Source organism: Limulus polyphemus, unplaced genomic scaffold, assembly GCF_000517525.1.
Source record: "Limulus polyphemus unplaced genomic scaffold, Limulus_polyphemus-2.1.2 Scaffold776, whole genome shotgun sequence".
Classification (NCBI taxonomy): Eukaryota; Metazoa; Arthropoda; class Merostomata; order Xiphosura; family Limulidae; genus Limulus; species Limulus polyphemus.
Window position 1 is genome coordinate 361651 of NW_013666386.1, and position 1606 is coordinate 363256.

A 1606-nucleotide genomic window follows, 5' to 3' on the forward strand; every position below is an offset into this window, starting at 1 on the left:
TACGTACGGTACGTACGGACGGTACGTAGTACGTACGTACGTACAGTACGTACGTTACGTACTTATCTACTGTATATATATATATATATAGTAGTAGATATATATATATATATATATATATATATATATATATATATATTAAGCGGATATATATATATATATATAGCAACCCTTTTTTTGCTGCGTCACGGTCTTAAATCACTAAACCATTTCGCACTCAGCACAAGCATGTTTTCTTTCTTGGCCCAAACTTACTGTTTGTGATTGAATTCTAGCATCGCATTTCAAGGCAGTGTTGAAACTAGTTAATGAGCTTAGCGTAACGAAAATAACCCTAAACGCAAACGTTTGTGACAATATCCTATGATATCTAATTTCGATGACGTCAATACCAATCACTGTGCTGAATTATGTCGCGATATCCCTAACTGCTCTTCAGTTTTGATACATAAATGTCTGTGACCTTTACTCCTAATATTCCCTTTCGGTGACGTCAATCAGTTGTTCTGAGTTAAGTCGTCGCGATAGCCCTAATTTCTCTTCGTTATTGTGTTGAATATATTAACTTTACCCTTGTCTATTCTCTTATATATAATTACATTTCTGTGACCTTACTTTTTAACAAATCGTTTTACGATTGTATCAAACTAAACCATGTAATTGAACGTTGATGTCTTATATCGTATCGAAATATGATAACAAATCTAGTTAATGTGCTGATGATACCATTCGCTGTTCTTTCTCATGTGCAATGTTCATATCTATGAACTTATCCTTCATGACGTTGTCATTTCGACTAATTATAACAACTGTTCAGCCTAAGCGTGTTCAGGTGCTGGGCTTATAATGTACAGGGCACGAGTTTGGTTTTTGTTGTTTTGTAATTAAGTATTTTAGTTTTACATTGATTAATTTAGAGATAGTAAAATTCCAACTTCAGTTTTACAAAATGTTTAAGAAGAAATTTTACTGAATAATAAACCCAAAATTATTCTAAGCAAGTTTTATTCCGTTAATAGGTTGAGAGTTAAATGTGGTACAGTCTCATCGTAGAATATATAATAACTCACAGTGAAATAACAACAAATAGTAGCTCTCTACATAGACCAATATAACCTCTAAAGTCTCACCAAACATTCTCTCCCTTTCAGCCGTAGGGGCGTTATAATGTGACAGTCGATCCCACTATGTGTTGGTAAAAAAGTAGTCCAAGAGTTGGCGGTGGGTGGTGATAACTAGCTGCCTTCCCTCTAGTCTTTCTCTGCTAAATTAGGGACGGCTAGTGCAGATAGCTCTTGTGTAGCTTTGCGCGAAATTCGCAACAAACAAACAAACAGTCCGGGTTCTGTTCTACATTTTTGTTTGTTTGTTTCAGGATATTTATGAAAACCTTTTTAATACATTATGATACAAATTAGAAAGACTCAGCTGGATTTCAACCAATCCTAGACAAGTAATGGTGATCATTATTAAATCTACCCTTGTTAAGTGCACTCCATCAGAAGAAAGTCTGAGATAGCATTATTCTTATAGTTATATACACCTGGAAAAAAGTTAAGCACCCCCGTGTTTTTTTCAAGTGATTCAGATTCGACGTTCTTGTGAC